Source organism: Seriola lalandi, unplaced genomic scaffold, assembly GCF_002814215.2.
Source record: "Seriola lalandi dorsalis isolate HSWRI2012SDOR001 ecotype SW California unplaced genomic scaffold, Sedor1 jcf7180002054570, whole genome shotgun sequence".
Classification (NCBI taxonomy): domain Eukaryota; kingdom Metazoa; phylum Chordata; class Actinopteri; order Carangiformes; family Carangidae; genus Seriola; species Seriola lalandi.
In genome coordinates this window covers 2,675,267-2,686,295 of record NW_019525123.1, presented here as the reverse complement: position 1 = coordinate 2,686,295, position 11,029 = coordinate 2,675,267, and the positions used below count along the sequence as shown (strand labels likewise).

At 39.8% G+C, this 11,029-nt stretch overlaps 1 protein-coding gene across 1 annotated transcript in view; it reads right to left on the bottom strand.

The window, feature by feature from the left end:
- myripb (myosin VIIA and Rab interacting protein b) overlaps window positions 1–11,029 on the bottom strand; it is a 108,310-nt gene that overhangs the window by 65,106 nt on the left and 32,175 nt on the right. The window lies entirely within an intron of this gene.

Below are 11,029 nucleotides of genomic sequence, written 5' to 3'. Positions count from 1 at the left end.
CCCCCCCCCCCCCCCCTTACACTGATTCTGTGGAATTAACATGATGGCTGACATTTCAATTTGGGAGGACCTGTCATGCCTTGTTTGCCCACATCAGTCAAAACACAGCTGAGGAGAGGACGGCGCGCATGTCTCCCACATCCTTCAATGAAAAAGCGTTGTATCTTTGTTGATTAGGGCGTTACGAGGATGAGAATAATGACAAGGAACTGGCATAAATAGCGCCAAGTTGAAGGTCACTTGCTGAAGACCTCACTATCAACACACACTAACTAGCTTGAGAGAAAACAGTATTAATGAAAAGTCTCCACAGTCATATTGGAGAGCTGTTTGGGCTCCAGTCCAAAAATTACAGTTTAAAACTGCAAAAGTGAAGGAGGACTAAAGAGCAGTACAGTCGCACTAATCTTCACGCCTCGGAGAATTGTTCACACTAATGAACTATTAGGATTATAGACTGAAATACTTGACCAAAGCGTTTTTAAAAATCTAATAAAATCTACAGCCACAGTGGACACTCGCATCCCAGCAGCTGCATATAGCTGATTGTGCATCATCTTATGTGAATTCACCCATATGTTGCTCATTAACTTTAAGTTAGGTTTTGTTATTCGAGGTCTGATAAAAAGAAAAGAGAGAGATAATGTGGGCTGTTAATCAGTGTTTTAACCGGTAAAGTAGCTTTGCTATCTCAACTGTTCACATAAATTATGCAGCTACATGTTTTTTTTTTCCTCTGTAGGATTTGTGCTGACTGGGCAATGCACCACAGGCAGAGGCTACAATAAATTATGTAATGTTTTGCATTTATATCATAAACCTATCATCATCAGTGCATATTACACTTGTGCCAATTATATTTTAAATAACACACACTGGGGAGGAACGCTAAAGTAACGCATTTATCCATGTTTACATTATGGCCCATCAGTTGTCATTAGGTGTGAATGAAAGCTGAGACGCAGAGATCGAACTGTTGCTGCTGGGAAAGTGTGAAAGTGAGTTCAGCTCGAATGCGCGGTGAGTAAATTATTTAAGCTTGCTCCTCTATACACTACACACACCCAGGGTTATGGCCTGCAGTGTTCTCACTGATCCTTCAGACACACACAGCAGACGCCATGTATATCATAGGCTAACTGAGCGCAACACAAAAAATATCCTTTATAAAGAGAAAACAAGCCAACCCAAACATGGGTGTAGGTTTCCCCACTTCAACAACACCATCAAGTCATACAATTACTGGCCCCATATCTTCTCCCTCCTTTGCTGTACAACTAGCAGTGATGTCAAAAAAGACAGGAAACACAGCTGGAAATAGTTGGAAACGAGGAAAGAGTTGGATGTTTAAAACAGCAGTAAAACAAAATCTGTAAAAAAAAACACCAATCCTTGCAGCATTGAGTCCGTCAAAGTCCGCTGTTCCCTCTCATTCATTCACTTTTTCCCGTCACATCTGTCTCCTATTGTTCCCAGGAAAATGAAATGTATAGCAAAAAAGGGTACTGAATGCAGCATATTGTGAATTTCCTGTGTGTAATATGTGTACTTGTGCGTTTGGAGCTAGTGGGGGCAATGCAATCTCCTGCTTCCCTAAGTTATTAACGTTGCTCCTCAAGCGGATCCTCTGTTGCCTCACTGATTGCTTTTCATCTGCATCATTAGACACAGCATATTACCAAGATGAACAAACCATTTCATATACAGTGTCATGTGAGAGTGGGGGGGGGGGGTTTCGCATATCCATGGATACTGATACACACACTTCAAAAGTGGTTTCATATTCTGCAAACTTGTGCAAGGTCATAGCTGCTGGGAAACCATGGCCCTAACCAAATCAAAAGAATTGAAAAGAAGCAGTTTATATAAATGAAAGAGATTTTTCTTATCTGAGCTGCAGCTTCTGGTTCACAATAGATCCAAAATGTAGAGTTTACACACCATCAAACAGAAAAAGCCAAATACAGTATATGCAGCAAAACATTTCTGTGCTAATAATTTGCAGAGGCCGTTGCCTGGAAATCATTTCCTTCAGACCTGATTAGGATCAGGATCCATTTTCTCTGTGTGTGTCTGTGATACTGGTTTAATGAATAGCCCTCTTAGATGACGGCTAGCTCTGGCTGTTTAATTAAATGAGTGGGTGAATATACAGTTATATCCAAGGACAACAGTGGTTCTTCATGCCATGACGGTCCTCCAGATTAACTCACATCTCTGTTATTGAGACATGGAAACCTTTGCTCATCTAGCAGCCATGTCTGTAGATACATGTGGGTCATGCAGGTGCCAGTAAGGTACAGTTGCCTCACATCATTGGAACACAAGTCACTCTATAATAGCAATGTGGCTTTTCAAGATACAGAAAATGTGTAATGTTAACAAGGACTTACAGTTAAGATACTAATACTTACCATTTACCACTCAATCAGACAGAACTAACTTCAATACAGATCATTTTCTGGAGGTAAATATAGGAAATCTATCAATTAAGAGTACATGCTACTAAATGCTAAGCTAAGCTAAGATACTTAAGGACCTACTGATTGACTGATGACTCTTTATTAACAAACCTCAGTTTTAAGCAAACATGGCTGAGAGATGTGCATAAAAATGGTTCCAGGAACAGGTCTTAAATGGACTATATGGAGTGCATTGTTTGGTTTATTTTCACATACATCTGAGGTCATTGTTGGGTGTACAGGGTTCACATGGACTGAACTATTCACTCAAAGCATTGTCATATTTGTATGTATTATATACAGATGTCACATACTGTAGTAACATTACGTATATAGTTTATCTAAGTGGGAAGGTTACTCCGACTTATGCAATGTTTAACTCTAAGCAGCAGTGAACTTTCACTCAGTCAGTCACTGATACACCCCAGCTGAGCCTGGTGTTGGCTTATGGCCACCTTTGCTGTCAAGTGAGTCATATATAATTTAATAAGGACATTGAACTCATTAACATTCACACTTTCATCTTCAAGTCAAGGCAAAACCACATAATGTTAGTCAAGGTGAGTATTTCAATTAAAAAAAGCTTGTTCAAGACATGTATTTGAATTCTGTTACAATAGTTTGGTAGTTGTCAACCTTAGAGCTAGATTACCTACATCATGGATGCATCAATTAATTGCTTTGTCAATAAAATGTCTGAAATTTGAATCCCAAGGTGACGGATTTAAATGGTTCATTATGTCTGACCAAAGGCCCAAACCAACAAATCCTCACATTGGAAAAACTGTAAATGGAGAATCTGTTGATTAACTAATGTATTAATCAACTAGTCTTCTCAGCTGTAGTCACCTTTTACTCAAGCTACATTTGACCAGTTCAACACCAAATCAATATCTCTGTTTTTGTGAGCAACACTGCCCTAATGAAACATTAGCAAGTACACAGGGAAACTAAAAGTACAAGACCAGGAAAAATAAACCTTTTACCTATTGAGACGCTCCCAATGTTTGGACAAAGAGGGAGAGTGAAGACGATGAAAAATTGAGACTAAACTTACTTTCAACCTCAGATCAAAGCCAGCTTGCTCTGCTGTGTGTCTGCTGAATGCTTTACAAGAATACAGTGCAAGGTTGACTCCAAACAAAGACTTTGTAACACAGGAGAAAAGCTTCAAACATCAGACAAGCATATGCAGATCGTTTCCAGGTACAGCATGTTTATCGGGTAAGCTCCAGTACGCCACCTCATGGGATTTAACATGTTTATTAGACCAGTCCCTCACGGCGGCGTGATCAAACCAATGGTCAAAATAGCCCTTAGACTACTAAGAGTTTACTCAAGTGTCAGCATGATCTATTGCTGTAGCTCTGGATATTATTAGGAACCGCAAAAGTTTACTGAAAGTTAACAAGACACCAAACTCTTGAATTAAAAACAATTGATTATGCAAATAAGTCACTGCAGCATATGTGTTGAGGGTACAGTGGTTTGAGAGGGGAGCAGAGCTCACACAGCTGAATGCCAATTAATTTTGTAATTTAAAATCAGGGCAGCAGCATGATATCTGGATTTAATGATATGCAGTGTATTTCTGACAGCCTGTCTCTCCTGGCAAATATTGTTTGTGCTGAAGATCTATTAACTCGGTTCTCTCTCATTTCTCATTTTCCATCAATTCTGCCCTGCTACTCCTTCTCACTCTCTCTCTGTCTCTCTCTCCGTTGCTAGCCATCTATTAACATTGTTATTTTTCAGAGTCCCCTCATTTCTCCTTCTACTTACTGTCCATTTCTCTCGTTCACCTGACAGACAGGCAAGCTTAGGCTTACGTTTACGGGTGAGGTTGAATTATGTTATGGCCAGATTTGTAATCAAGATAATGGTATTTTGAGGTCCAGCTGCCGACTGGCTAGAAAACAAAAACAATTGCAGTTTTTTAAAATGATGTATCGCCCTCTCAGTAGCTGTTCTCCTGTTCAGTGCAGCGCTTAAGAATTATAACTCTCAGAACTGATGCACTTCCACCCAACACACAACTGAAACGCAATGTGATGAATCAGGTTTTGTGCAAAGTAAACACCACTGTGTTTATAATTAGTAATTTTATGGGACTTGGTAGATATTTATAGAAACCAATTCATTCTTGTAATAATCTATGTATTTATTTAATGCTATACAAGAGGGGAATGTATTATGGCTGTGTAGTTTCATTACACAACAATGTACCGGTGACTGATTAAACAACTAATTCATTTCTTTATACAACTAGAAACAACACAAAGAACCATAGAGCCATGCTAGCAGCTCTGGCAGAACAGTGCTTTGAGCTAAATGCTAATGATAGCACATCAACATAACTCACAGTGACAATGCAAAAATGCTGATGTTTCGCAGGTACTATAATGTTTACCATGTTCACCATCTTAGCTTAATGTGCTAGAATGCTAACATTCTTTGATTAGCACTTAACAAAAAAGTAAAGCTGGTGGGAAAGTCATTTTCTTTAAGGTATTTGGTATTGCCTGACTTATACTGCATTTTTGAGGCCAATACTGCTATAGATATTCTAAAATTCCAATAACAAGATACATTTTTTACACATAACATAAACAAGCATTCTTAGCATGGTTCCGTTGATTTTTATTCATTTATTTTTCAATAAAATAGTGTGACCTAGTTTAGCATTGCTGCACTGTAATTTCTTGTTACTTATCAGCCGACATACGCTGATTCCAATATATCTGGGTCATTGCATCACTGTAATCACATCAAACCATAACAATGCTAAAATATCACCAGTATGATATCTGTGGTTGAATGATTTATTGTAAAACACTAAAGGATCTCCCTTCTTAAAGTCAAGTCAATTTTATTTATACAGTGCCAAATCCAGAACACAACAGAAGTTATCTCAGGGTACTTTTCATATAGAGCAGATCTAGCTCATACTCTGCTGAAAGGAAGTATCACTGAAAAAGTGATAGCATGATAATATCCATCATTGAGTTTACAAGGCTTTCGCAACAGAAATCAGTAGTCTTATTATGGCTATGGTGAAAAGAAATAAGATATTTCTGGCTAGGCAGTTAGCTGAATTCATAAGTAGCACCGATGTCAAATCTTCATTCCTAAAAGCAGGTTATTGCTGCATAGCTTTAGGTTTTGTAATGCACCAAATGACCCTAAAGGGCAGTTCCATCCATTCTCATGCATAAAGGATGGGAATTAATTACTGGGCAAATATTGAGGGACAATTAAAACCTGAAATGACATAAATCAAACCTTGTTTGAATGCGACACAGGGAGTTATTAACATTGATTTGCATGGCACATGGATTTTTCTCTGCACATGGTTTTTTCAGCATGGTGGAGATATTTATGTACACAAGAGGTCATAACAGCACACAAACAGTGGATTTACTGTACAACTCCCTGTTAGACGTGCAGGGAATCTCTTTTTGCATTATGACTTTGTTCCTGACTGTAGTGCCATACAGAAAAGTTATGGTGGATAAAAAGCATACAATAGTAAAGACAGAGAGGGCCATGTTGTTGTGATGTTAACCCAGTCTCTATGCAGCTGTGGAGAGGATCCTGGAGGGAATGAGAATACAATATACCCAAGAGTCTTTGAACAGCGCTTTGATCCGCCTGCTGCAGTGGAAACCAACAACACCAGCGTCTAGTGTTCACCATTACACCAGTAAATCACACAGCCCCAGGGCAGAGCGATGTGAGAGCACACCTGGCTGACAGGAGTGTGACTGCGTGTAGTGAGCATGAGTGTGTTCATGTGTTCATGTGTGTGGATTTATTCATTTGGCTCGATAATAGCTAAATGCACTTGGTAATTGTGAATTGATCGTGGGCTTCCCGAGCGCTTAAGGTGCTTATAATTGAAAGTGGGCAATTTCAAGTGTAAAGATGTGGATTTCCTAATTCTTTGTAGATGTGTGTGTGAGTTAGTGTGTGTGTGTGTGTGTGTACTTAGCTAAAGTCTGCTTGCAGGAATTCTTTCCTCCTGTTATTTGACCTAAAGTGACACATTAACACACACTGGTGGTGTGCATGTGCCTGTAAGTGTGTGTTATGCGTGCACGTATGCATGCATTTCTATCTTTATAGACTGGAGCTGGAGGAATTTTGGAAAAAAAAAAAAACTATAAGAACGGGGCACATTTTGGCTCACTCGAAGCGTAAAATTTGCATTTGGACCCCGACTGGGTGAAGCCGAGTTACACAGTTCATCCATCCTGAAAGCCAGATCCAAGAGAGAGCAGAGAGAACCCCTGTAGACAATCTCAACTCTCTTTCTCCTCTGCAATGCAGTGGCAGACCGGCACGTGGGTCATAACTTTCAAGGTAGAGGGTTTCTGATGCTCGGCTACTGGGATTGTCTGTAAGCTGTTGATTGAGGCGCAGATGTAGGGAGGCTGGTGAGCTGAGATGAATTCATATAGCTTGTAGGTAAATGGCAGAGATCTTTCTTATCTGCACGACTATTCACTTAAAAATATACCATGTGGTAAATGAATAGTCCACTTATCATGTGAGTAGGAGGCCATCAATGAAGTCCTGAACTTGCAAGATTATCTGTGCTTAAATCCCTTTTTCACTTCACAGTACAACTTTTTTGACTCCAACAGTACATCAGCACTCTCATCAATGAGATAAATAGCAGTTCTGGCCATCTCCAGAAAATCTGTGTATGTATATCTCTGACAACAGAGGAGAGGTCTGAGCTGAGATTAGGTTTGAGCAATAAGGTAATTTTCCAGTGCCATCTGAAAAACTGAGTGGCTGAGTGACTTGAAATGATGGATCGCAGCATGTCATCTTCCTCTAAACCCTTATGGTGACATCTGGAGGACCTCGCCATTATGTGCTGCAGGTTACCCACTCAAAACAGTGGTTGCTTTTATTGTAGCAACAGTGACTGTTTATTTTTATTCAATGAAAACATGTTCCCATGAGATGAAAAATGACCTGACCAAAAGAGCAGTGTTATAACAATTTAAATATTAAGGACAAACATGTTGAATATCCAAAATTATATTCAGCAAAAACACAGAATCGTGGCTGACAAACACAAAACTTACTTCATTAAACCCTAAAGGCTGTAGGCTGTAAAGAGACAGAAGTTCCCTTCAGCAATCAATATATTATTTACAGTTCGCCTGTGGTCTTAATACTTTTATATCTTGTATTAGAATATTAAAATTTGCTTATTAGCCAAAAGCTCCAATCCAACTGAGGCTGTTGGAAATGTCATTAGTTTGGCAGATATTTAGTCATAAAAGTATTTGACAAATTGAAAATGTAACCTGATAATGGCGCCAGACCAGAAGCCAGGGGATCGCCAAAATGATTACAATTCATCCTGAGGGGTGTGGATGTGAGTACCAAATATCATGTCAATGTCAATGTCATTCCTCCAGTAGTAGTAGTAGAGACACGAGCGTCAACCTGCTGTTAGCACTAGAGGTAAAGTCAGGGGATCACCAAAGTTAGTAGTATTCATTTTCTGGGTTTTGTTTATGAAAATCTATACAATATTTCATGGCAATCCATTTTATTTTAGTCTGGACCAAAGTGATCTACAGCAAGAAAGACCTACATTGCTATCACTAGAGCTACACTGTCAGTGCAGCAAAAAAAAAAAAAGTGGCTGTAACCACTTCTTGGTTCCTCAATCTTTACTCTTTTGAATCTACTTTTGGGTCATGAGGCATTTTTATTCATATATTTCACAGGGATAGAAACAAAGTTTTAAACATAGAGCTCAAACTTCTTTGTATTTTGTGGAGGAATGTGTCTAATTTATACAGCATACATTATTAATCATGTTCATTTTTCTGTGGTGGCCTTGGTGTGGTTTATTCATCCAATGCATGAATATAGAGAAAACTCAGGCTCTGGCTCTGCTGCCTCTCCCTCTCTTTCATCTTCAGTGTACTCTTAATAACAGGCACAGCGGTTGCTTTTTATGCACAATATGTTTTCTCTTTCTTTTAGACCACCTGCCTATCATTCTGCATGTAGTGTACAGGAAGCTCAAGGTGACCACAGTAGAGGGTGACGTGACGCTGCTGCTGGTGTTGCTCTCCCTTCCTCGCTCACTTAAAATGAACTAAGATAGCTCTTAAACCCACACACGCACACACGCGCACACACACACACACACACACACACACACACACACACACACACACACATAAACATACACACACAGAAGCACACACTCAGATCTCACATACTGTCACAGCAAGAATAAAAATCCCAGAAGTATGCCATTACTCTAAATGTCAGAACAGGTCTCTCCTTGAGTGTGACAGCCTACTGCTGATGCTAGTCCTACGGTGTGTGTGTGTGTGTGTGTGTGTGTGTGTGCGCGCGCGCATATGTGACATGATTATATGCAATATATTCCTTGCCTTTTCTGCTCTTTATGTCTGGAATCCCAAGCAACTGTGTGCGTATACAAGCTCGTGTTTGCGTTCCATCCAACTGAAGCACACTATCCATGCTTAAACTTATACTAAATGTGTAGAAGAGACCTGTGCCATGCAAGTAATGCCTGGGGTGGGGGTTCCTCCTACAGAGCCTCAGAATGGAAGCACTAACCTCTCTTACTGCACCCTTTGGTAAGTTTTTCCACAGGGACTCATTCTTGCAACATCACCTAGCACACATAAAGACCTGCTCCATCTCTTCACATACATCACATCAACCCTGCAAGCTTTCCGGCCCACTGAGCTAAGAGGCATGTTAGTAAACATGATAAAAAAAAGGCATGTAAGCATGAATGGATGAACACAGACATGCACACATATTAAAGACACATGCATGCATATACTATTCTGTGATTGATGGTGCTCTCCCTGTAGGGACACTGAGGCGCATCTGAATCCATCTAAATACTATGATGTGTTCCAGAAGAAGAAGAAGAAAAACGACAGAGATAATGCAAAGCTGCACATGAGGATGATTATAAAATTTTCCAATCAATTCAGTCCACTTAATTAACATGATATACAGTAACTGCACTTATCTATGTCATTCAACACTGTATTAAACTAATTAACTCCCATGGGAAGCATTCTCAACAATTTTCTCACACAGGTAGGTGATGCATCCGAAGATGCTCACAGCTCTTAGAGCTATAATTGACGGCATTAGTATAATCTGATTTTAATTTGAAAAAGTTGGCACCCACACTCCCTTTTGGCACTTACAGTTTGTGCATATATGAGAGAATAACATTATGAAAAAATATGCATATACTGGAAGTGTTAATATTGAAGTGGTCAAATGCATTTTTAATGCTGAGTTTACCCACAGCTTTACAGTAACGTCAGAGCAATTATTAAAAGATAAATGCATGAAAAGAATCAATTACACAGAGCTTCCAGGCAGATTATCAGGCTTGCAGTGATTTAAGATAATGTCACGCTCACTCTTTTTTTAATTTCTTTCCTCTGTCATCTACCCTTCTCTACTTTTAAACCTGTGATACCATCAGCCCAAGCTTAAATTTGTGCCTTATACACTATGGCTTACTTCCCCACTCAGCTCTATACGTATGGAGAATCTTGAGCTTCTTTACCATCCCCCCTCCTCACTATCCCCTCCTCTCTGTGAACGCCGAGCTAAAACGAAGCCTTGGCGTGATGGGGAGACTTCTCTCTGAACCAACTTTGGCTGGCGACGATTATCCAACAGGCCAATAATGAGCCCTCACTTTGGGAAACAATCCAAGTCAAATGTGTGTTCCACTGATAACGTTTCCAATCAGAAAGGCCTGCCTGCATGGCAACTATGTGAGAGAATGAGGGCGAGATAAAGAGCGGGAGAAAATAACATGCATAGACGGTTGTTCTGCAAACTCAGCAAGGTGCTGAGATAATTTAGAAGTGAGGGAATTCAAGTTTGCATTCTGCTATTATTGTTTTGACCGTTCAATGACTCATTATTGACAAATTAAATTGAAAGAGAGCCATACCTATTTAATTTGACCATCCTTTGTCTGCAATAGAACAGTCATTTTCCAGAAAATTGAAACTGTAGCAATGCATAAGATTTCCTCTGTGTAAAGAGAGAAAATGGATTAAACTTGACTGCAATTACTGAATTTATGGTTAGAGACCTGAAAAGCAGCCAAACACATGAATGCGTACATCTGCGAAAAACAAACTAAGGTCCAGAAGCAAATACAGGCTCATTTTGGAGTATTTATTCAGCGCAAGTAAATTATTTTATGTATCAAATCAGAATTTCCCTACATGCTGTTACCCCCTTTCATCCATACCTCAGCCCCCCTCACTCCCCTCATCCAACAATCCATTGAAGCTCCATCATGCCACTTCTCCTCCCGTTCATCCCTTCATCCCGTGTCTCCAGCTGTATCTCAGATTAGCAGCTGTAGCCTGTATAAGCACACAGTAGCAGGAGCAGGCTGTTCTTTCCTCAGCTGAATAATCTTTATTCACACAGGAAAACTGAAGCCAATGTGCCAAGAATGCAGCTTAACTGTCAACCACACCAAGAGATGCCAAGTGAGGGAGGGG